Genomic DNA, 26,970 nt, shown 5'->3' on the forward strand with positions numbered 1-26,970 from the left:
CACCCACATGTGAGACTATCTGCTGAAGAAAACAAGGATGCCTATATCTAACAGAGCATGAGAAAACCCTTTCCAGTGATATGATGCCTCAGCATAAAGCATAAAGTAGCATCATCCTACTTCAGCATAGAACCATGCAGAAGATGCGAGAAGAGCGCTGTTCCTAGTGATTCAGAGAAATAATTTCCTCCCTCTACATTTGCATGCAAATGCTCCCCTTCACAGCCCTTCGCACACAATAGGCCACATAAAATTGTTGTCCCGTCAGGTAGAAATAAATTTCATCCCCTAACTCTCCATTTAGTGGGTGTTATGGTGTCACTGTGCATCCAATGAATGTGGAAACTCCTTATAGTAAAATGCATTACAGGAAAGGCATAACCTTTGAGAATCCCTGGAGGCTCTTCGATGCCTCTGTTTTTGATGATTCAAGCACTAAAAGATTTGCTAATATCTCCAAAAATGAAATGTTGGTATGACGGCCAATTCACAGCTAAAATCCCATCATCTCTCGAATCCTTAGCCAGATTTAATATGATTATGGCAGTTGAGAGCATTAATTCAAAGATCATAAGGGCTGTTAAACTTGGAAATCTGGTTAATTAATATGTTACTAAATCATCTACACTAGTTCTACCAAAAAACCCTGACACACAAAAAAATGTCATGGACTGCATTTCAGTGGTGGGACTAGAGGTTTTTTGACCAGAATGAATGGATAATTGTAGTAATTCAAATTCATACAATTTACTGGATTCCACATTGTGTGACAGTAACGTCACTGTGGTAATTCTCACTGTAGTGTTAAAATCTCTCCTCTCTTAAGTTCAGCCTGGTTGCCCTCGGTCAAGCATTTTGTCTAGTTTAAACTTGGTAATGGAATAAATTTGGGTGTCATCTCTGACACTAATCCAAACCGTTTCTACCAGTTCAGATAGAACTTTACAGCCCAAAAGACACAATTAGCTTAAGTGCTAGGGATGGGAATCATGAAGATTACAACTGTTCAGATTCCTCTTAATGATTCTATTTCCATCAATGATTCTTTTAGTACTTTTAGTAATATTTTTGAGGAAAAATACATGCAATTTCACTGCCAAATTGTAAGATAATTTCAATAATTTCAATAATAAAAAAATATTTTTGTGAAGGTGTTTATTGTGACTCTTGTAAGAGTCATTCTATTTTATGATAGACATACTATTGTAAGTGCAATTCGACTCTGTCACAGTACACAGTAATTTACATCAAACAACTTAAAATAATCAAATCATCACATACATTGGCATTGTATGATTCTGAACTAAAAAGAACTGAGTTATAAGGGCCATTTGTTTAGGAATAGGACTATACAGACCGCACTGCATATTTCATGTTTACGGATAAGAATAATTTCTATACCATTTCTATCAGAATATGCTGTGGCTGTTTCACACTGTAGATTCAGCAGCATTGCCGAATACATACAAAACTAGAAATATTCAAAATACCATAATATTCTACCTTTATACTGGGGGGAAAAATGGCTTAAGATTTTATGATAAATGTGATTCCAAATTCAGCCTTTTTCTGTCAGTGTTTATTTATTGGAATCAGTTCTCTACCCACCTCAATGCATTAAAAACATTTAGATGCTCAATGATTCAGACTCTAACTGTAGCTACATCCCATTTTGACTTTATGTATATATTTGACTATATGTATGTATATATACATATATATATATATATATATATACAAATAGTATTTTTCTCTTATTTTTAAATTCAACTGCAAATGTTGTTTACTGTCCTTTCGATTTATTCCATTAATTTCTATACACTGTCATTAAACATTAAAGTAAATAATTCAGAGTATCGTCACTGAATGTTTCTGCCATGAATGTGCTAGCTATGCATATCCCACCACTACACAAGCAACAAGGTGGGGTGCCATATAAACCACCCTTTAGGACCCAAAACAGCACCTGCGACATTTTTTTAGACCTCAAGCAGAGATTTAGGACTAAAAAAATAAAAATAATACCCTGGCAAACTCCACTTTGCCCTCTCACAATGTATTAGGCTGATGTGTTCTGACCGGAAACCAAACATTTAAATATTATGAATCAGAAATCAACACAAGCAAGATGTCATCATGTGCACGAGCATAAAGCAGATATGACACATCGCTCAAATGTGTCTTGATGGAAACGACATATCATAAATCTAGACGAATGTAAATGATGAGGAATATGCTGCTTGTGTCACAACGCCACAGCTGACCAATTCCTAGATGTAGCAAAGCATAAAAAAGAGGCTTTTAAGTGCCGTTAGAGTTGGTCATTTGTCATACATCAAAATGTTGTGACAGGTGCCATATAATATTTATCTGAAGGATGGATTTACACAAGTAGGTGTTGACTAAGTGAAGTAAGAATCCAGTCTGCGTCTAGGTGTGTGCATCCATACACCCTGGGACCTGATCAGTGCTATCATTTGCCCACATGTCCACTGTGCTGTGCTGTTTGCTGTCATAAAAAAAAAGAAAGAAAAGAACAGACAGAGCCAGTGAACAAATGCACACTGATCTAAACACTCCAGACCTCTCGCCCTCAGGACTCCTCTTCCCCCTCACGTAGCCCCAGCGCGAGGCTTCGTCTCTAGAGCAGCCGCTCAGACATCTGCTATGAAAGTAGAGCCAGATCTGACAGGGCATGCAACCAGCCAAAGCAAGAAACACTACAGCACCTCCGGCTCCACAGCTGAATATATATCACATCCGCAGTGACATTCTGCTTTAATAATGGAGACGGGGCAACAAAACAAATGCCATCTTGTCTCGGACTGAATAACGTCTCCGTTGTAATTTATCCTATGGAAAATGTTTGCATGTCACATTGATGGTTAAAGATTGTAATTTGCTGTCTCGCTCTGTCTCTATCTCTTTTTTAATCCTATCCTACCGTTCCTTTTTTTTTGAGACAGGAGATGAATAAATTAAGACAATCTAAATGAAAATTTAAATTAGATTAGCTAAAGCCGCTGAAAAAAGTCAAGGATGTCAGCCGCTAAAAGAAAGCATCTGCTAACTGACAAATGACAACAGTTGCTAGCAAAACTTTACATAAAGTATGAATATATCTCACACCGAACGCTGAATTTTATCCATACTGTACACACACCCACACATTGCTATCAACATTCCTTTTTTTATTTAATTATTTCATCTGTATAGATCTCTACCCACTTTGTCTAAAAAAAACCCAAACAAACCAACACACAAAAAAAATCTTCAGATTTATATTGTTAAGTAATGTTAATTATTGTCCTTCTACAACTGCACAAATTAATTCACAAAAAAACCCTTATAAACCAAAATGTATAATGTAAATGAATGAATGAATGTTCAGTATTACTATCAATAATATACTGCCACATTTGAGGTTTAATGAATAATTTATTGCACAAAATGATGATGTAATTCAAAAATATTTTCCAGTTATTTCTGTTAAATATTTTCCATAAAAATATTTAACAAGGAAACAAACAACAAATAAAAGAGGTTTAGGATGATGATATTATTGCGAAGGTTATGCAATGAGTGCTAATCAAGACACCTCACTCAAAGTCAAACTAACCCACAGAGAGTCTGACCGTCACGCATAAAGCGTGCCCTACAACATTCAATTCAACAAAAACAGACATTTCCCTGGAGTGTGGCTTCCTCCCACTGGAATACACATCCTCCATCCTCTCCTTAATTCTGTCGCGTGCCCTCCCTTCAACCCTGCTCTCCGTCACACTCTCATCTCAACGTTCTTACTCCTCTCTATTTCCTCCGCAGTTCTCGTCCCATCCTTTCACTGCAAATGTTCGTCCACCCCAACGCGCGCACATTCATTCACATGACTGCTCAATAAAAATCTCTTTAAAAATAAATACAGACGCACACACGCACACACCTGCTTGTTATGCCCCGTGGCCCACAGCTGTTGGCAGTGGTGCTGAAGACGCAGGCAGTAAGAGAGAAGGGACAGAGGAGCATGCTGGCCGTCGACTCATATTATTCCCCCATTTTGTCATTTTCACAAGATCAATGGGCGCGGTGACTAAGTGAGAACGAAAAGAGAGAGAAAGAGAGACTGAGGGAGAGAGTGAGAGTGAGCGAGAGATACCCACCATACTCATCTAAGCCAAAGTGACAGACAGACCCTCTACCACAAAGCTTTAACCTTCCAACCGATGACACAAGAGAGGAGTCCCCTCTGCCATACTGAGACTCTGAGCTGTTTTCAGTCCCAAAACATGTGATCTGCTTTTAAACTATTCTAATTGAACAAGAAAATCATATATATATATATATATATATATATATATATATATATATATATATATATATAAAAGAATAACAACATTTGTTGAAAACAATTAAACACTTGTTTTCTTACTAATATTAGACATAGCAGCAATTCACACTTGGAAATGTATCATTAAAACACTTTTGGCAGGAACATATTTTTAATATAATAAGTAATTATAATTTGAATTTGCCAGCATGCCTTAATCAAATAATACGGTCAGTGACAACACTGCTGACTGCTGATTGAATGTAAACATTAAAAAGCAGTCTTTGACTCTGTTATTTGTTTTTAATAACAAAACTTTTTGATTGCTAAATTAAAAAAGAGCATTTAAATTTTGGAAATAAAGGAATATATGGGTTTATTATTTAAAAAAAGGAAGCAAATGTACCTGTCTATACCTTCTTTTATTTTTCACATTATATATGAAGCATGACATACTACACAAAATATATTTTTTTATTATTTATTTTTGACAAATATGTACTTTAAACTGCTTCCACCTTCAGAGCCCGATTATAGCAGACTAAATTAAAATCTTTTTTTTTTTTTTTTTTTTATAATAATACATTTCTTTTTGGCATTTGTGGTTATGGGGACATTCCCATAGGCCTAAAGATTTTTATACTGTACTTAAACTGCATGTGCTATTGCCCTACACCAACCCTACATCTAGGCACATCCTGATATTGCTGAGTTCTATGTGTTCCTCGGTAAACTTATTTTGTTGACCCTGGAACAACATTTTAATCCAAAGATTAAATTTTGAAAATATCTCTACACCTAAAGCTATTCTTACCCATGAGTAATGCCTAAATGATACCGATGTACAAGCACCATATACTGATTGTAAGGCTAAACTTTGCATTTGAGAAAAAAAAAATGTAGTAAGTTTTTTAAACCTTTTGAATTATGCCTAAAACCACCTTAAACCACCTTCAAATCTCAATACCAAATGTGTGTCCCCATAAACCACAAATGCAAACCCACACACACTGAAACAAAATGATACACACAAATGAAAAAAATATAAGCGATTTAAAAGCAAATGCATTTTGCTTTGATATATTTAATTTCTCCTGTTGAATAAGACAACTGCAGCGCACCTGCTTAGTATCCACATGGTGATGGATTGACAAACAGTCTGTTTATCCCTGTGTCACACATCAAACTCAGAGTACCTGTCTTTTTTCAGTAATGTGACCCGGGCGTCCTTGCAGGATGGCAAAGAATCTATAATCTCCTCAACTGCATAAAGGAATGCTGCAATTAGTATGACTGAGAGTTCCAAATGTTAATGGACTGCATTCCACTCCTTGTCAGCGACAACAGATGAACTAGACACTTACTGCATTTTATGTTTGCTTCATCGTCATTGTTATGTGCACCAAAAGCTCTAGTACACCTTATGTATCCCAAGACTAAACGCAAAACAGAAAGCCGTAAATTATTCTCCGGCTACAGCTGGAAAAATACACTTTTATAAAACCACAGTAAATGCTGTGACTACAGCCCTATTTAAAAGCAGCATGCTAATCAGTCTCTGCCGTTTTAGATTGGGCGAGTTTACTAAACAAATACCATTTTGTCTGCTTTGCTCTCTGTAGGCCGAAAGTGTCCATACTTGTTTTATTTAGCGAATCTTTTGTGTGCATGGGTGCAGGCTGAAAGAATATACTCTCACATTCTACGAATGAACACATCCATTTGATGTATTGTTTGTTTGTACTTCCAGGCTTGCCCGTCTGCTGTGAGTGCCTGTGTCCATTTGTCTTAATAAACTTGCTGCTGCAAATTAAGACTTCCATCTGTTGGAGGTCATATCTGTATTTGTCATCCTCTCCCGAGACATGGGCTACATTATCCCATTGCGCTTCGGCTCAGGACACGTGTCACATGAAAATGCTGTGAAATCTATTCCGTACAATGGCAGGAATATCTCTCCTGCTGTGCAGATTCCATCAAATGCAAGAAAAAAGGTGGTTCCGTGAATGATGGGGAAGAAAAAAAAAGAAAGAAAATGCTAGACATCCGCTAACATCTCCAGCTCATAAATTCCATCAAGGACCAAGGTTTTAAAAAAGTCAATAGTGTGCACAATGACTGGCACACACACACTAAAACGGCACATCAGCAAAATACGCAGATGCGTGCTGTCAAAATATAAATCACCAATCACGGCACAACATAAACACAAGTGCCAGACCAGCAGAAAGAGAGAGCAGGAATATATGAACGTCATTTCGCGAGTGGCAGCACAGCAGGGCTAGACAGAGGGAGCGGGACTGACTCAAACACACTTAGGCACAAACCGCATAATTAAATGCAATGTTATTTATGATTTCAAGCATTAATTGCTGGCCGGTGAGTTCAAGGTTCAGGTTTTAGCCTGAGCTGAAGCATTGTTTGTTAAAGAGAAATGCCTTGTTTCATTTTTGGCCTTTGGTGGAGAATTTTAATGAGAATGTGGACTAAAAGGATTTGGAGGGATGCAAATGCAAATGTTTGTTTGGGCTTTTTCAAATGATGTTCTAGCATCGGTCATCAGTTGAATCACGAATGGTGTATTTTAACAGCACATTCCTCCAAAGGAAAGAAAAATGCAAAATAAATTAATCAGTTGTACCAAATTAAACATTGTACTGTTTCTTTCTGCTGCCTGAAGACTGATTAAAAATCAGCAGATTAATAACAATAATTTTATTTTATTATTCTACAGTCATAGCTATATATTTCTCTTCAGGTTTATACATCTAAAAATAACCTAATTACTGGAAGAAAGATTCTGTGTCAATGTAAGAGATATATAATTATAATTGTAAATGTCTTTATAGATACGGAATATAGCTGAAAGGTCTCTAATGCCCAACCCTGTTCCTGGAGGCACACCAACACTAAACATTTTTCAACTTTTCATAATAAAACACACCTGAATCAACTGGAGACTACAAGACCAGAAATATATTGGACAGATAAGGGAGACGTCTAAGATGTGGACTGTTGGTCCACTGGTCTAATGTTTATCAATCTTTATCAAACTCACCTGCCCGTAGCTTACTAGTAACCCTGAAGCTTAATTAACTGGTTCAGGGTAGGAGCTAAAATTTGTAGGACAGTGGCCCTCCAGGACCATGGTTGAGAATGGCTGGTTTAGATCAGTCTTTCAGATGTAATCCCAGTAATGTACTGCCTTGTATAGTTTCTGAAGACATGTTTCAAATTGTTCACATGTGTCTCAAGACACTAAAGTATTCAATCATAAACATCTGAGACTTCAAAATATGGCCTTGAATTATCTTATTTTCCCAGCAATTTAAATCTGAATTCTGAAAGCTGAACTAATATCTCCATTAAAACTCTATAATGATCTACAAATGCGCAACCTCTATGAAATCCCTGCTAAAGACACATCAAGCAGATCTTTCAGCATGACATCCAACACAACAACATGTTTTGTTATGAGTGGAGAGAAGAAAGGGAAAGAATAAAGGGAAATAATCAGAATAGAAAGCAGCCATGCATCCCAGTTTAGTGTGAGGTTTGTTATTTTTAGCCAAAGCAGCAATAATTACCCTAGCAATGTCTAACAAAATTGTTCAGGCTCGGCTAAGCAATTAGGCCAGGCAGAGTGGCTAATGGAGAGAGAATTACACAGACCTTTCCCCCATTAGCTTCCATTTACACCAGGAAATTCACTGTGAGTACAGGCCAGACATGACTTCCAAAGTAGATTAGGGTCTCTTTTTCTCCTCCTCTGCCTCTTTTAAGCTCACATGTGTGTTTTTTTCACTGTTAATTCACAGGTTTTTCAGTAGGTGTACTGATATAATTGGCGCAGACTCAACTAGCATCTGGTTTACTTTGCGTATGATGTCAAACAGGAAAGGGGAAAAAAAACCAAACAAACAACGTGTGACCCACACATAGATTTACAAAACGATGAATATTCATGGAGATTTGATGCTCGTGAAATGCACAGAGTGTAGGCACAAAACCAACACGTATTCACTTCGTATCATCTATCAAAATTATTTACAGTGACTAACAACCCGTTTTTGGCATATAAGATCTCTAAACACATAATAAATCAATATAGAACTTAATATAAAAGTTAAATGTAAACCAATTCAGAGAGACACACATCAGAAGCGATTTCCATTTTAACCTTCATTCAAACCTTGCACGAATTCTCACTGTCTTCCGCCATTAGAGGCTGTCAAATCAGATGTGACATCTCCGCGAGACGGCAAATCCACAAGAATATTTAAATCATCCTTCAGTCTTTCAAGACCTGACTTGCCGGGGCCTGCTTCTCTAGCTGACGACTTTGACAATTAATTTGTGTCTTACAGATTACGCCATCAACCGTTCCAACCCCAACATGTACATAGGCATGCATCACTCCACACTCTACCCATGTGTGGAGGAATCTAAGATTAAACAAAGGATATTCTCTGAATTAATACAAAACCGGTGAGGGTGTATCCACGAGATAAAGTAGAGAAGTCCGAGGGAGGGGTTGCGGTGGTGGCGCCTTCGTCCCATCTGATTCGTTTCGAGGGACGAGGACTCTCATCATTCTCTGGAAGTTAATGATTTCTCTCGTCTCTCCGAGCTTAATTTACTAAATGAATTCAGATATCTCTTCTCTGAGATGTCTGTATGAAGAGCGGAGTAGATTACCCCTTGACCTGCTGAGGTACAAGCAATTAAAGAAGCGTCACGTCAGTCTGTCAAGACGAAACACAAAGGCTCAAGACACCTAACCCAGTTAGAGGGCTCAACTCTTTAATAAAGAAAGTTTGGTATACTTGTCAAGATTCTAATGGCTCCTGTTACAGTGGGTAATTGGGAATTAGGCTATGTACATTGGGAATGAACATCCAGCCATTTGTCACCTCCCACCAAAGGAATAAATGACGGAGCGTACAATGCCATATTAATAAATAGTTTCCTCTTCCTAACGTTATCAGTTTATCTGATCCTTAATGCGATTATGTTATTAACCAAAAAAACGTAAGTCAATAAACACATTTTAAGTATTTGTGAACTATTAGAATTAATGCAGTCATTACTCTCCTGCTAATCAGACACGCAGACCCACAAGCTTTTAATCTGAATTCAAACGTATGTAATCAACAGACCAATTATGCAATTTAATCTCATCTCAACATTTTCTGATGGGTAAATGTGGGGCATTTTGGACTGACAAGATCTAGAAAGAAAGAAACGGGTGGGGTTGAGCGACTCTGCTTTTTTTTTTTTTTTTGAGAGGAGATGGATAAGCATTGAGATAATTAGGGAAAGAATGCGGAAGAGAAATCAATCCGGTGTCTTCGTTTGATGTGTTATCAGAGCCGGGCTGTCTGCGGTGATGCGATCTGACTTATAATCGATAGTGATTGTGCACCAGGGCTTTCCCTCACATGCTGTAACCACTGTGCTCTCGTCTGCTACTGTGGCTACTGTTCTGGCACATCAAAGCCAGCGGTTGAAGTTTGTCATGATGCGCTAGGGGACCTCGGGATGTGCAGACATGCTTGGGTATGCTCGCAAACACGCGTTCGGATACGGATATCGTTAAAATGACAATACAAAAATCCTGGTTTCGTTTTCGCTGTAAGCCGCAAACAAAACTGCGCACTGCAACTGTGATGAATGCATGTTTGATTCTCTTAACAAGCTTTAATACATACCTGAGCAGCTGTGAATTATTCACTATTGTAGGGAGAAGTTCAGGGCGAAGAGGAGAGTGTAAAATTGACAAATAGGATAAGCTGAAGGTCAAATCAATGAGCACCATTCTCATAATAGACCTCGGATATAGAGTACAACAATGCGTAACTGAACAATTTGTTGTTTGACTCTGGCTGCACTGGATCTGTTGGACAGCAAACTTTTTAATTTTGCCCTGCTTGCCGAGATCCCTAAAAGGTGTAAAATTTGAATCCTGACTGTAAATAAATGGAATTAGCTATGTCTGAGTGGACTGTATCCTTCCCTGTAGCAACAATAAATAGTTGTTTTTTTTTCCTGTTTCTCGGTCCACAGTCCCTTGGGCTCCGTGGATTAAAATATAACATTTTCAAATTCTAAAATGTCCTTTTTTCATGCATTCTTAAAAGTTGCATTTATTTAATATTCATATATATTCATATATACATGTATAACACCTTTAGCCACACTACATAAAATACAAAATACATAAAATAAGGTCCAGTGTAAAATGTTAATATGAAGAACAACTCCATATTGATTTTTGTAAAATATGGATAGTGCTTAAACAGTATATTACATTGCATTGTGTTGTGCCTTAATGTTAAAGGAAAAGTAAACTTGTAAATGTACTGGCAGAAAACGATCAGTTCAGAAAAATATGAACTCCTTTATGAATTATAGAGTTAATTATCAAAACGTGATAAAACTACTTTGAAATTAGCACAGATGGTGCCTCAGTCCTAAAACCAAGAAATCCCCAGTGTTTCAACATATGTCAGGCCTGCAAGATGACTGGCCATAGAAGAGATATCTGGTGTAAACTGAGTGTATATGCAGTTTGGGCAACAAAATGGCATATTTCTTCTTACCAGTTTACCCTGAGAAGACAATATTATAATAAATTAAGAGGGAATTTTATGTATGTGTCTGTCTCGTCCTCCTTCAGGGGCAGAAATTTAAAGGATCAGTGGATCAGATCATTAAAATAAAATCCCCTCATCTCTGCTTGAGCTCCTCTTCATTCCTGTTCACCCCATGCATGAAGGAAAGAGTTAATTACTAGGGTTTTAGTCATTGCAGTAGTGTAGCTCTGTGCTAATGTCTTCCCCTGATCCTGCCATCTGTATCCCGTCACTGCAGCAAATTACAACCATGAATAGATAAAACACATATAATATTGAAATGTTTACAAAAGTTAATAAATATTTGCTCGCTGTGTGCTAGCAAATCTGGTCCCATTCCAGTCAGTTGTGAGTTTTGTGATTGCTTTTTAAATGGGCAAACATCTAACATGCCTCACATAAAGTTATTCCGTGCCACATGTTTAGGTCACATGAGCAGGAGTTCTGCTAAAACAAGCCTGAAGGACAAAGGGAGCTCCTTTGAAAGCTAAAACGGAAAGTCTCACTACATCTGAAACAGATTCAACCTCTAAGTAAAGTACTGGAGATGTACACATCCAGTCTCTCCTGGTTAGCTGTACCGCACCAACCTGCTTCCCCAATTACCCTCTCTAATGCCACCGCCGTCTCTATAGTCAGCCCATTTGTTCACTTCACACAGCCGGTTCTGATGGGAGATTAGGCTTGAATAATAACCCAGAGTTGGGGCCATCTCTATTCCATTCCAAAAGGTCCACATCCATTTTCCCTGTCGCTGGGCTGGGGTGAGCCCTGGGGGCTGTGTGTTGTGTTTATACTGATGTAGCTGTCCTTCGCTTCATTATTAGAGCCCTTTCTCCGATGGCATTTCCAGTAAGAGAAGCCGTCTGTGGACATTCAGGGGATGGAAGAAGAATAAATGATTCAGTTAAGGTTTCAGTTAGGAAAAAAGGAAGATGGTAAAACAGAGGCGGCTGTAATGAGTCCATATATCTGTAATGATAGATATACAGAGAGAGATTCTGCTCTGCACTTTACGTCCAGACGTTTCGGTGCTTGAGCAAGCTTTTATATTTGTGGGCATCTGCACTCTCGAGCGAACGTGCCGGGAACGTATAATGCGCTAGACAGTGGCTTTTATGCGAACTCTTTTCAGAAATGAAACGGCAATTATCCCAGCGTAAAACAAAGGAAGTTCCCATCTCTTCTGTAATGATGCAACGGCTTTTTTCAGGACGGTCTGGATTAGCGTAGGGTGATCGGAGACGCTTCTTTTTCGTCACTACCTGTTGAGACGCATGTTAATGTGGCAGACGCGCACCAACCCTCTCAATCTCTCGCTGTGTTTCAAAATCCACTGCAAGCAAACTTGCATCTGTCTTGCTTTATATTTCGCCCAAGGTATTTAGCATCTTGCCTTATACTTGCATCATCAGTCCCTTGCACTTTCTCTCTCCCTCTAATGCTCTCTCTCTCATCTTTCACACCAGCATTCAGATCGTATTCATCAACCTCTGTGAGTGGCTCTCTACGCAGATAACAATGGGCACGTTGGGAGTTGCGACATGAGACTATTGTTCAGTTCTTCTTGCAAGGTGACCTCCATCCCACCAAAAACACAGTCAAAAAGAAAAGAGGCACAATGGAGCTGTCTGCAGTTAAATAAACAATAGTATTTTCGAGCCGTTTCGCTTACATAGCCAATGGGGATGACATTTTGTTCTCGCTTTTTCTCTCTTTTGAGGCTCATGTAGCGCATTATATTCGCAAAAGACCTTTCAGAGGGCCTATTTCGGTTCTAATTATGATATTAGGCGTAAGGTTACATTTGATTAACTGCCGTTCAATACTGCTGACATCCAGCGAGATGTAATATTGAACAGACTCACCTCCTTCACTTCTCCCTGAACTCGCTCGATCTATCAGCAACGAGCCTGTAAACAAAACAACTTTAATCTCAAATTCAAAGGTAAGCTAGTTCATTGGATTCACAACCTCAAATGATTTCCATTTGGAACGTGATGGAGCTCCACATGGTCCTGTAGCAGCTCGCATGGCATTCTGAATGCACGAGATTACACTGTCCCCCTGCCTAATGAAGATGCAGTGCGCTGGGCTGTGTTTCTCTCCCCCGTGAGCCCTTGTGGCAAATAGCTAAATGGCATCTGATTAAAGACCCTGCATCAAAGGCAACCTGCCAATAAAAATTCACTTTGACCCTAAATGATCCAAATGAGCCGAGTCATCTTGGGTTTACTGCACACGCTGCACAATCATCTTAGGTTTACTGCAATGCAATGGGCATGATTCAAATCTATTCGTGCTGACGGAGACTTGGCAGGTCAAGACGATCTAAATTTACTGTTATTCTCTTTGAACGAGTGTGTTGAGAAATATTTGCAGTGCAGGGCAGGGCCACTGTAGAAAACTCAGGAATTCAGGAATTTTGATACTGAAAGCAAGTAATTGCACAATAGAGGTACGGGAAAAAGAGGATAACCCTGCCTTCTTCAAAAGCACAGATATAGATACTTTTTGCGAAGCTAAATCATCTGAAGTTTTGTCAGAAATATCCATGAGGTACACAAAAAGAGTGGTTATACAGGGCTGAGAAAGCGTGTTTTGTGTCTGGGCGTGAGTGAGACGAACTCATCTCTTTGATATGAAGGATCAAAGGCGCTCACAGAATGTTCTCCTGCAATAATTGATGTGAAGAAAATCGATTAATTTGTTTACCCTCAGCCTTTGGATAACACGCCTTTTATAGCTCGAGCTTAGGATACTTTGCTAATAGACGTAATGAGAGGTTGTGGTCAATCAAGACTAAAAGGTGCTTATAGTGCAAACAAAACTGCATCTCTGTCTGTTCTAGTGATATAATAAATGTTATATTCCAGACCTCAGCAGGGACATTACATGTAAGTTGCAGTCGCTATGCAGCAGGCTGCTCTTGTTCCCGATGGAAAACTCAAGCTGCCCCTTGAATCTATCAAGTATATTTCTATTGATTGTCCGCTGGGTCTTCTGCAAGAGGTCAGAAACACCATCTGGCTAGGGGGGAAAAAACAACAACAACAAAAAATACATATACTACAGTTAAATAAAAAATTATATTTTTTTGCTAACCAAGGCTGCATGATTATTATTTTTCATTAATTTTTTTTCATATTCAAATATTATTGCAATTTAAAAGAGCTGTTTTATATTTTAAAATGTAATTTATTCCTGTGATGGCAAATCTGAGTTTCAGTCATTACTGCAGTCTTCAATGTCACGTGAGCCTCAGGAAATCATTTTAATATGCTGATGTGGTGCTCAGTTTTAATTAACAATTATTGATTCTTTTTTTATATTATTACTAATAGTAATGTAAAAAATGTGAAACACTTTTGTCAGTATTCTTTGATGAACAAAAAGTTCAAACAAACAGCATTTATATGAGGAAATAAATTCTGTGATTAAATGCTCACCCTTATGCCCTTCCAAACATCATCATAACAAGAGATACTTTTTTTGAAAACCGAGAGCTTTCTGAGTATCCAAAGACTACCATACTCAAGAACCAGAAAAGTAGTAAGGACATCATTAAAATAGTCAATTTTATGAAGCTACTAGAATACTTTTTATGCTCAAAGAAAACATAAATAACTTCCTATTAGAATGGTAATGAATGATCATGTAAAACAAGAATAAATTATATTCAAAAAATGATTTAAATAATGATTCAGGGGTGATTGAGGGAGGGGAGGAGAAAAAAAAAAACATGGCTGCAGAACTGAACATCCATGAACAAAGATCTCAAATGGCATAATTTCTGCTCCAGCTGAGCAACTGCCAGTGAGATGAATGAGAATGCTAATGGATAGTGTTCATTTTAAATAGACATCCTTGGCCTTCACATGTGAAAATGAGAAGGTCTGGATTACTTCATGTACCTTCTGGTGTAATCTGATGCCAGCAAGAAGTCAAAGACAGTTCAGAAGTGCACTCAGAGCTAAAACTATTGCTGCTTCTGAAAGAAGATGACATACAGGCTGATACTGTAGGAACAGCATGATGTGATGACTAGACGCTCTGCAACCGAGCATCAGCACAGTGTTTTCAACACATTCAGGCACAAACACACATATGCACTTAAAACCTCTTGATATTTCAAAAATATAAAAGCAAGAACAAAACAAGGTCAGGGTATTTTTTTTATATTATTACAAAGACATGCACATTCTCACAGACATAAACATGCATTTACTCTCTCATACTTCCTTTATCTCACCTCAACTTCTTGTGGAAGTGGTATTGTGTGAAGCGCAACCTGAAGGCTGCGTTATTGAGCATGAATAATTCTTAACCTGTGTTCATAATGATCCAAATAAATGTCAGGGGCTGCTAACCTTCGCTGGTAAATGACTGAGCCCTGTCTGATCAATTAGATCAATGTCCTCAGCTAACCTGAGAGTTATTTGTTGTGGCATACAGATAAACAGTGACATTTTGCTTCGGCAACAGCTCCTCAGATAATTGTCTCTCATTTGATGGCTCCTCTTGTGACTGGTGTCAGCAAGAATATTTGGGACTTTTGAAGCGCTCTGTAATAGATGACAAATTTACAGGAGCATTTGTTTATTATTCCTGGTGGTGTTTTCTCTCTAGTCAAGCAGGGAGGTTTTTGGTTTATTTTAGTATGCCTCCCCCTTACCATATGGATGTCCCAGAACGCCAAATCTGTTCTAGACGACCATGCATCCATTTTCCCCTCACTCCTGATGGACGCTGGCTGTACTGTGAGTGTATGTGTTTATGTATGAATTTATTTCTATCCATAGCTCTGTTCCAAAACCTAGTGGGCTGCCTTGCTGTGTACTGCCTACGTAGGCAACTGCCATCTAAGCAAGCATCCTAACCATCACAGACATTTACAGTATAATTAACTGATTGAACACTCAGTTTATTAATTGATTTACAGTATACTGAGTTATAAAAATGTACTTATATATATAAATTTACTTATATAATTTACATATTGGAAGTATATGTGAATGTTGCAAATCTAAGCAGTAAAAGTGCATCCTATGCATAAGACATTTAAGTTTAATACTTAACATTTTTAGACATTTATTAAATGAAATAGACTACGCATACACACAAACAGTGCCTTGTGAAAGTATTCATACTGCTTTGTTCCACATTTGTGGAAGAGTTCAAAAAATAAATAAATAAAAATCTGCTTCACTGAAGGGTCACAGAAGCACTCTATGTAAACCTTATCGAAAGACGTTTAAAACAACCAGGACTCTTGCTTTGCACATTTATTTATAAAAAAAAAACTAAAATTATACCATTGCATAAGTATTCATACCCTTATCTGTGACAGGTCTAACAGTTGATAATGCATATGAGAGCAAAAACCATGCATTGAGGTCAAAAGGAACTGCCTCATGAGCCGAAAAACAGGTTTGCACCAAGCCACACATCTGTGGACGAGTTCAGAAAAAATCTGCTTCACTAAAGGGTCAAAGAATCATGTAGTCTCCTTTAACCCTACTGGAAGAAGTTTGAAACAACCAAGACTCTTCCTTGATCTAGCCTCCTGGCCAAACTGAGCAACTGATGAAGAAGGACTTTGGTTACTGTGGTGACCAGGACCCTGATGGTTACTCTAGTTGAGCTCCATGATCATATGTGGAGATAGAATAAATCTACAGAACGACAAACATCACTGCAACACTTCATCAGTTTGGGCTTGATCCTTCCAACAAGACAGTGACCCTAAGCACAGAGCAAGTGTGGCTTATAGACAAGTCTGTAAATGTCATTGAGTGTCCCTGCCACAGCCTGGGAGAGAACCCAATCAAATATTTCTGAAGATACCTAAACGTGCCATCCAACCTGACAGATCTAGAAAAGTATCAGGTAGTTTCCAAATTGCTGATGAGCAAAGCTTGTCACATTAAACAAAGACTTAGAGAGACTGTAAAGATGCAGCTAAATGTTTAGTTAAGGGTATGTTTTTTTTATTTTTAATACATTTGTAAATACGTTAAAAACCTGTTTTTGAGAACTGTGATGATATATTAAAAGACAACAAACATTCAAAACGTATGTCATCTTAAACACAGCTACACAAAAACAATGTCATAATTTAAGTGTCATACATACATGATGATAAAAAAAACTGATGAGTATGAGTAATGGGAGCAATAAAATATTATGCTACATTACAATAATAATTAAAATGTTTTTGTTTTTTTTAAAAGTAAGTTTATTGTTATATTTGTTATTATTATTATTATTACAACTACTGAAGTCTGAAATAAATTCTGACAGGCACAGTCAGATTCACCTGGCCAGCTCACTGTATTTTAAAACAGAACCTATTCATTTGATTGAATAGAATCTATGTTGCCAGCTTGTTTTTGTTTTGGATAAGAATTTGATGTTTTTCAATCACTTCCTCCGAAAGCAGAGATGGACAGACCCTCTGAGAGGTTTGCTTGACCTTTGGGGCCACATGCGGGTAAGTTTACTGGACTACTTTAACAATCATCTTAACCCACTGGATTCAAGAGTACTCCAAGAGCAACAATCTCTCATTATCCTACTGACATATTTCAGGCCTTGAGAAGGTCCATGCAGCAAACAATGTGGACTTTGGCTGTTGTTTAAGGTCAGAGAGAGATGAGCGAAGACAGGCTGCTGCTTGTTTTGTTATACCAAGTGGACTGGCCTTCTCTCTGCCTGTGTGAGAGGATGGTGATGAATGTAAGGGGGTGCTACTGTCTGTGTGTGTGTGTGTGTGTGTTTGCTGACGTTGGCACTCTAGAGCAGTGTGTATGTGCTGCCAAACAGTCTGTCTGCATTTAGGGCCAGAAATTGTGAAAGGAAACTCTGCATGGCGCCTCCTGTTGGTGTCAGCTGAGCATGATGTGCGTCATCCTCACTTCCCTTTATTTCCCAGCAGGGTAATTTTTGTTCTTGTTGACTGCCATCAACAAAATCTGATCGATCATGTATTATGCCGTGAATAAGAGTGAGAACAATACTGTAGCTTAGAAAGAAAGTTTAACAAAAGTTTTGGATTACAAAAAGCGTCAGCTTGCACATCTTTTGAGCGAACTTCTTTAAAATACATCATCACTAATCAAATACTTTTCCCTTTGAGATTTCTGTACATTCTGTTCATGTTTATAAAAAAAGCATGTACATGCTCACACATGTATTTGTGGTGTATTGGGACTCTACATTAACGTAATGATTTTTATACTGTACATAATGTATGTGTTATTGTCCTACACCGACTCTACACCTATCCCTACCCCTTTACAAGAAGCTTTGTACATTTTTCAATTTCTAAAAACATAATTTAGATAACATAATAATTTGGTTTTAAGCCTTTTGAATTACGGGGACATTGGTAGTGTCCTCATAAACCACCTTCAAATTGTAATTGTCATACCTATGTCATTAAACAAATTTGTGTTCCTATAAACCACAAATGCTAACACACACACACACACACACACACACACACACACACACACAGACAGACAGACAGACAGAGACATACACACGCACACAAAATTGAATTTAATTAAAACATTTTAATACATCATGAGTTTGGTTTAATACATCATGAGTTTAAAGTGAGAAAATCACGAGGGTGAATATAACGGGCCCTTTATTTAAACCCTAATAGTTTAAACAAAAAGCATGAAATTACAGTTCTAGAAAGTTTATCAATAAAACAGTCTAGTGTATTGACCAGTCAGGTCTTTTTCAGGCAAAATCCCTGAGTTTTTAGCTAACTGAATATTCTGAAGGTTTATTGGTGCAGGAGATAAGTCGTGATGTTTCCCAATGAGCGGGAGTGTGCACAATGATAGCCTATCCTCCCAGAGACTCCAGTCATTGCACACTGCTCTCGATTTCAACCCCCCCCCCTTCACCCTGGTTTCAATTCATTTTGGCAGTGCACCACCGTGCCAGCCCTGTGATGTAATGTGGTTATTTCCAGAGTGCTGTGGGTCATGCGTGAAATGCAAGTAGGAAGCCACAGAAGCTTTATCCTCCCAAACCTTAACTGACTCCTCCACTCCCATCCACACAGAGGCTGTTAGGCTGCAAGCCCAGCATTAGGCATCTCCGGCGGGGCTCTACCATTTGCATCAGCATCACGGAGAGTTGGGAGAAAAGAGCTTTGCGAGGTGATCCGAAATGACAGTTGGGGAGCCAAATTGATTTTCTATCTCTTTGATTAATTTATCTTCCCCTTGTTGTGCACGGGGAAATTGCTGAATGGCATTCCGTAAGATTAAAACCGCAAACCATACTTTTCATAATCTGACAGATAATTGGCATGGGGGTTGGCTTCTAGATGATTGCCCCATTACGGGATTTCTTTGGAGACACACATGCATATGTGCATGAGTGCAAGCACGTCCATGCACATACACAAACACAAACACGTCATCAAAACCCATGCCTTCAATACGCATCTGTCTATAACTGAATAAGTAGCACATGCTACATACACAAATTATTAAACTTACATTACGATCATCTGGCAACCAGATGTTTTAATTGAGTTGGCCCTGATCTGGGAAGAAAGTTTTGACAGTCAAGACTGATTTACGACACTGCGTGTAATGGGATAAGAGAGAGAGAAAGAGAGAGAGAGGAAGCTGCAGCTTGGATGTGAGTGGCTGCTTTCAGTAATCCCTGATCAATAGCACAATAAAGAAGTGTGCATTAATATGCGTATATGCCATCTTTTCATGCTGCTGTGCTAACAGAGATGAGAGGAGAGGTGGTATTTCACTAATGGATGAATTGCTCATCTATCTCCCTGAGGGTTGGTGACATTTGGGCAATGCCAGGAACAGACAAAGACAATACCATTCCATTAATTCTGGACTTCATTATTTGTCTGGGGGAAGACCATTTCATACAAAGGATGTCCATCTCGGGAAACAAATGAAACTGATGGGAGCAATTATCAAATAAATACAGTAATTAAGCTGGATTGGTGGCAAATAAATAAAGAAACATAACTTAGAAAGAAAGGAAGAAAGACCAGCAGACCTAACAACTGAAACCAATTGAGAGAAAATACATATCATAATGAGATAGATTGAAAAATAAATCAACCAACTGAAAGAAAGAAAGAAAGAAAGAAGGGAAAGACTGAAAGAAATAATGACTTATTGAAAGAAAGAAGAGAGACAGACGAAAAGAGAGATTGATAAATTGAAATGTAAAAAAAAAAAGCAAAACGAAGAAATGAAAAGAAAGATAGATACACTACAAGAAAGAAAGAAATCCAACAGAAAGATGGGACAGACAGAACGGCAGAGAGAAAGACTGACAGCAGAAATGAGAGAGAGACAGAAATAAATAAATAAACAGCCCAAAGAAAGAAAGCAGAGACAGAAATACAAACTAACTGACCAACTAACTGAATGCTGACCAACTGAAATAGAGAAATAGACTAGAAAAGAAAAAGGCAGAAAGGAGGAAAAGAGTGTTAGATCAAGAGAGAGATAGACAGAAAGAAACAAGAGAAACACTGAAAGAATGAAAACAAGAAAGAAAGAAAGAAAGAAAAAAAGAACAGGAAAAGTATAGAAAAATAGACACAAAGAAATCATAGAATAGAAAGGAAAAAAGAAAAAAAAGAAAAGACAAGACAGTTGGTTCTCACATTTGCAGCACCGCATCATGTGCTTCTACCCATAAGGTGCAATGCAATATTTAAAAGTCTTCATTCAGTGCCAAGCCCGTTGTGAATTTAAAACGCACTACTACAATAATAACCTTCCATTTTGTAAACATCAACAAAGACGGCAGCCGGAATGCAATATGTAATATCACCTTAAATAAGAACGTGATAATCCGTTCCCTCTACAGTTTGTGTATGTATGCTTTCTTAGGCTGTTCTTTTAATGTTTAGACATTCAGAACGGGAATATTGCTCCTTTATGCACAATAAATATTGATTCCGTGCTCATAAATAACAAAATGCGGTGCCCAGTCAGAGATCCAGAGAATAAATCCTCGATTGCTGTGTTTTACAGTAGGCCTATATATGCTAAAATCCCTCTTCTGCGCTTACGAACTGATAAGCACGAGAATTGCCCGAGAATGATTTATACAGCGCTGCTAAGCTTGCGTTTATAGCCCACAAACCAACACAACATACACCACCAGGGACATTGCACCCCACCTGTGGGGTTCAATAAAACAAATACGTCTTCAGGTTATGATGTCACAAATTACACTCATTACATGTGTTTACAATGTGTGACAGGCTATTTTGTCAGTACCCATCTGTAACCATTTGTTTCCAGCAAGAGTGTCATCAGAAATCCTCTGTTTGTCCATGTCCTCTTCTTGCTGTTGCACAGCCAAACACCCATACTCCACTAGCTCGCCTCCAAACAGCCTCGGGCTAGCAGTGGAGAAGAGCTTAGCTGTTCAAAGGCAAAACAAAGTGAGAGTCGGCCTGGCTGTCGTTAGTTATCCTCCACGGCTGCCTCGGGTGACTGCCGTACTTCTGAACCCCCTGTAATTTTTACTTGGCCTTCTTTGTCTGGGAGTTTGTCCCGCACGAGGTGAGAGCCAATGAGGCATGTCCGCAGTGATGGATTTCCAACCCTGGTTCTAACGGGGCCGATGTCACACATTATCTCTAGGCCCGGAGACGCAGACAGGAGTGGGGACAGGGAGATGCTGCACAGGCGGGAATTCTGACGAGGGTCTCTAGACGAGAACTGTAAGTGGGGAGGGATTCAAATACGTGGGAAGAACGATCATGCTGGACTGAAATAATGTAAATCCATAAGCCTGTCATTTCAGTAACATTGATATACTATTACAGTTTTTGTTAATATTTAAATACACACACACACACACACACACACACACATATACATATATACATACATATATACAGAGAGAGAGAGAGAGAGAGAGAGAGAGAGAGAGAGAGAGAGAGAGAGCAAGCTTTTTGTCTAATAATAATGTAATAATAATATGCAAAAACTCATTGAGTACAAGCAATAGTCAACAGTGAGCAATTGGTTCAGTTATAAATAAATAGCTTTAACTCAATAATTTATTTTGGATTGGACCGCTGACAAAATATTATTTTGCACATTATTTTGCACTGTGTGCAGCATTCATGGAATGATTTCGTTCACCCTTACATTTTCATAAAGTCAGCATTAATTATGTCCAGGTGTAATTTATTCACATTGCGCATGGGAATTTGTGGTGATTAGACATGGGAATTAATAGAAAAAGGATAATAAAAAAAGCTGCAAGGCTACTGTACAATTATGTATTAACATAAGCCAAGGAAAATACTATGCGTGGATTACTTATGCAGATGCCAAAGTAGTTGTAATCTGAGCATTCATCATTGTGAACTCTAACTTTTAAAAAGTGACAGAATAGATTTTTACTCAAATATATGTTTGCATATAAATGGAATTATTTGTTCATGTCAGATACCGTGTCATTTGTTTATGTCAGGGTCATATACATTTCTAGCGGTTTCCAATGACATACATGTAGGATGAGGCTATGCATGTAAGATGATTAATATTAATATTGAAGAGAGAGAGAGAGAGAGAGAGAGAGAGAGAGAGAGAGAGAGAGAGATTAAACCAGGTCAGGCTACTATGATAACTCATCTTAATTCCCATCTATGATAGCAGAAGAATACCTATGTAATAGATATAAAGGTGTGAGAAAACAACTTACACTTATGAAACGATTCTAAGAATTTCAGAATCAATTCTGAGTTCAGTTCTTAACCGCAGATGAGCAATGGTACTTTATTGTGTGCTAGAGACAGCTGTATTCTTCTTGCTGTCAATTCCACACCCACACTAAAAATCTGAAGCAAATGTCTAAATATAAAGTTCAAGGTTGAAGGCGAATTTAAGGGGGTTTGAGGGGGGTGGCTTTAATCGTGTGCTTCACTGAGCAGCATATATTCGGTGAGAAATGCATACTTTTCACAATGTTAGAACGTGCGGCATTTTCAGTCTCGCCAGTATTTCAGTGCTTTCCCTTTCAAATTCCCTATGAAGGCATCATTAATGGCTTTTGAAACGCAGAATAAAATCAATGCACTAAACCTGTTTTATTGACAGATGACTGCTTTCACAAATGCAGTTTGTTCAAAGCTCACCACATGTGGCCGTGTAAAAAAGTGGCTAAATGTGCTTACGACTGGCAATTATTTTTACGATGCCAAAATTAGTAAAGAGTTAAGTCATATGGTATTAAGCAGACAAAACAAAACATCTTAATAGATTTGTGAACTAGTGTGAATGCAGTCTATTTGAGCTGCCGCTGTCGTCAATAATAAACACACAGCTGAGAAAAAGACAAAATCTCACTGCTCTTGTATGGAAAATGTTCACACTTAAAAGGATAGTTCACCCAAAGAAAACAACTCTGTCATCATTTACTCACTCTAAAGTTGCTCCAAACCTGTATGATACTATATTATTATTATTATTATTATTATTATTATTATTATCATTATTATTCTGTTGAGCATAAAATACATTTTTGAAGAATGTGGGTAACCAAACACTTGCTGGACACTTCATAGTATTTTTGGTTTCCCAAACTCAAAATATCTCCTTTCATGTTCAACAGAAGTTCAGAAATTCCTACAGGTTTGAAATTGGAAAAATTACAAGATTTTCATTCCTGGGTGAACCACTCTGTACTCTTTAACCCTTTAGTTGGATGCAAAGTTCACTTTAGAAGTCTGAACATAAATGTGTGTCGGAAGTGTGTGTATACATAAAATATAACAATTATGCACCACCGTTGATATTTTCATTCAAAGCACAAACTATGAATGTAAAAAAGAACTGTGCAAAATGATCACTGAAACATAAGTGGTTTGGTTGCACAGATTCAAATAAGTATTCGTCATTCTCACAGATTTCTACTGTGAAGGTCAAGACTTGCCTGAATACTAGTCTAGACAGGTGGCTCTTAGGATAGAAAGGATCTTCTCTACCTTTGATGTGAGTGCACAGACTTTCCACATCTTATCTTTTTTTCACTAAACTGGAGCAGTCCCGATACTTTCCTTGCCTATTTCTCAATCCTGGAAAGACTGTGGGTGAATGCTGTCAGGACCTAACCTAAACTACCTCCAGAGGCTTCTTTTTTTCCCCACATCCTTGCATTTTGTACAAGAGGGTCTCTTACATGACAAGCTCAAGCCATTTTTATCTACATACAATGAAGAATCAAAACAACATTTCCCGTTGATGGATTTGTTAATGGACTGTAAGAAAAAAAGTGTTTGCATGACATGAAATGGGCCTCCAAAAATATCTGCTTGCAGACTATTTTCTATGTTTTCCAACTATTAGGTAGGAAACTACCATTTTAATTGTACAATGTGTAATGTTGCATGCTGTTTTTACTTGTACATAAAGCACATTTGATTTGCTACATATTCAAGAAACCAGTTAATTACCCTTTCTCTATAATTCATAAATAATATTTAACTGTAATTGACATGTATTACATCAAATGATGCTTGTAAGTTCTAAAACAAGCAAAAAAACATAAAAATAAATAATACTCGTTTACGTAGCAAAATTTTTTTTTTTTTTTTTTTGCATGGCTTGGTTGATTTCCACAGCGTTTCTAACAATCGTTCTCAACCTTCTCCTGAGCATTTCCCAAGAGTCTCAGTTCTTCCAACCAGGCAGACAGGCCTTCTGATTGGTCAACCAGAACCATTTGACAGCAATCACCTGTTTTCCAGCTGCCCAATTACCTAGAAGCCCTTTGGGTCCTTCATTACCCACAAGCCTTAGGGCCTCCTAAGGCCACAATTCTCCTTTCTTATGATGCAAGTACCGAATATGACAAAAATAAATAAAAATAAAAAATTACAAAAAAAATAAATAAATCATTTTAAATGTTGTTCCTAAATATTTGCTCCATGACCTTTCTAGACCTTAAGAAGTTGTGTTTTTTTTTGTGATTTCTGTTGTGATTTTTGGTTAAGGAAAGGTACACAGCAGAGAACACAGAGACAGAAAAAAAGAGAAGAAGACAAAGAAATAGAGACATCATCATGCCATCATTATCCTGAGTTAAAAGGCCAAAAACATTTGGTGCTTTCCGGTGGCAGAGAGCTGATTAGTGGCAGGTAGCCCATTGTGAGGGAAATCACTTCACAGCTGTAAAGCAAGTGATTTCATAGACTTTCTTCAAGATTACACAGCTAGGGCCTAATCAGCTGATCCTTAATCACAGGCATTGTGCACTCTCAGTCTCCAGCACCCTGCCAGCCGGATACCAATGTTTCGCTGCAATTGTGAGAGCTTCACACAAGTAATCGCCTTAAAACAACTCTTACTGATCTGCCATACAGCCCTCAGTTCCTCGTGGTGTGTATGAGTATCAGAGCAAGAAAAAACTGCAGAATATAGAGATCTACCATTAAACGTGATCCTGATTATTACACTTGTAAGAGCATGAGTTTGATGGAGTCTGACTATAAAAAATACATAAAAAGGGGAGATATGAAAGTAAACAGCATAACCAAACAGTCCAATTAAAGATGTGTAAGACATGTCTTGTTCCATTTACTCGCGTTACAGAAATAGTTCACCTCTTGACCATCACGCAGTTGGTAGCCTTTTTGTCCTTTTTGTTTTCCATAAAAGAGCCATTTAGCAGAATGTTTATGCTGCTCTTTTTTTTTTAATAATAAAAATGACCAAAGCAGCTATGGACACAGCGCTAAATGTCATCTTTTGGGCTTTGCACAAGAAAAAAGTGTTTAAATGATGACAAGATTTTCATTTTTGGTGAATTTTCCCTTCATGATAAGATTAACGTGGTCTTTGTGTACTTCACGACTGCAGCGCAGTGCTACTGTAGTCAACATGATCAAAGACTTCAAGCAAAGAAAAGTAAAAAAAAAAAGGAAAAGCTATGCTTTTTTTTCCCTTTTGTTTTGTTTTGAGGAAGCGCTTCCACTGCGAAACGTATGATGGAGAATATATGGTCAGACAGAGCTCATTCCCTTCACAGCTTTTAAATGTTTACCGTTTACTCATTACAAACCTCTATGACATGCAAAGAAGAAAAAAAACACATTTTCCACAGAATACATTTATAAGGCATGCAGGTTTGGAAATACATGAGTAAATAATGACAATTTTCCATTAATAGTAAAAGTCTTTTTCTTTCTCTTTTTTTGAGGATTTTCATCAAAGGAAAATAAAACGCGTAAAATAAACGAGTGTTGCCTTCAACCTGCAGTTTAGGCATAATTGCTCTTGGCGCTGTTAATGTTTCATGATTTAATAGCTGTCACACAACATTCCCCCTCATTTTGCTGAAAAGCAGGTGCCACGTCGAGAGAAATCGCTGCACGGCTGTATGTAGAGTTGAGTAAACAGCATGGAGTATTTCAGGATTCCTTTGCAAAAATCCACTGCAGTTGCATCCGGTTACCTGATTTTGTTTTCCTTTTCTGTAAAGTGTCAGCCTATAATAACTGACAGAGCGGTCTGACACACGCTGTTTTTTGTATAACTGAGGTAAAAGTAAAGAGCAAATCTTTTTGCCCTTATAACATTATAGCGCAGGGTGTTTACCCCACATGAGCGATGTTATTAATTGGTGAGTCCAACTTTTGTTCAAAGAACCATTCATGCACTGCAAAAAAAAAAAAAAATGTGTTGCAGTTAAAACGCTCTCCTGCTCACTCACTCACTCGCACACATACAGAGCTGGTAATGAGGCGCAGGTTGCCACAAAGGACAAGCTCTCTGTGAGCAGGTTAATTATGTTATTACTGGCGTGTTGATGAGATTGTTTGATGAAATATGAATGTAATATGAGACGTGGCCAGGGGCTTTATTGAAACCAATCCCAGAAGGAGAGAGGGCCCAAATCAACGGCATGCATGCACACTTATAAACACACACAAACACAGACCTTAGAGATCATACATGTAAAGGAATGTGTGCG

This window comes from Puntigrus tetrazona, chromosome 14 (assembly GCF_018831695.1).
Source record: "Puntigrus tetrazona isolate hp1 chromosome 14, ASM1883169v1, whole genome shotgun sequence".
Classification (NCBI taxonomy): domain Eukaryota; kingdom Metazoa; phylum Chordata; class Actinopteri; order Cypriniformes; family Cyprinidae; genus Puntigrus; species Puntigrus tetrazona.